This window comes from Sinocyclocheilus grahami, unplaced genomic scaffold (genome assembly GCF_001515645.1).
Source record: "Sinocyclocheilus grahami isolate Dianchi unplaced genomic scaffold, SAMN03320097.WGS_v1.1 scaffold367.1, whole genome shotgun sequence".
Taxonomy (NCBI): domain Eukaryota; kingdom Metazoa; phylum Chordata; class Actinopteri; order Cypriniformes; family Cyprinidae; genus Sinocyclocheilus; species Sinocyclocheilus grahami.
The window spans coordinates 363,012-363,258 of record NW_015505546.1 but is presented as its reverse complement, the minus strand read 5'-3'; the positions used below and the strand labels follow the sequence as shown (position 1 = coordinate 363,258).

At 55.1% G+C, this 247-nt stretch overlaps 1 protein-coding gene across 1 annotated transcript in view; it reads left to right on the top strand.

The window, feature by feature from the left end:
• LOC107549252 (ryanodine receptor 2-like) overlaps window positions 1-247 on the top strand; it is a 17,606-nt gene that overhangs the window by 176 nt on the left and 17,183 nt on the right. The gene's annotated exons all lie outside the window — the stretch shown is intronic.

Here is a 247-nt window from a genome sequence, read left to right as displayed (position 1 = left end):
TCCGTTTTGGTGCGTGGCACCACCAACAACAATTTTTCCTCCCCCCTTCACTGCGAGGCACAGTACAGCAGGCCATTTTGCACAACGAAATGCAGGAGAGGGTGGGGACCAGGCTGAACCTCCTTGCCTTTGATGACCCGGACCTGAGTCCGTCCATGCTTCAGCCTGTCGTCCTCCCGCTGTTCCTTCCCAAATGAGCCCCCTCCCGTCACCTGTTGGAACACATCATAGAAGACGTTAGGATTTT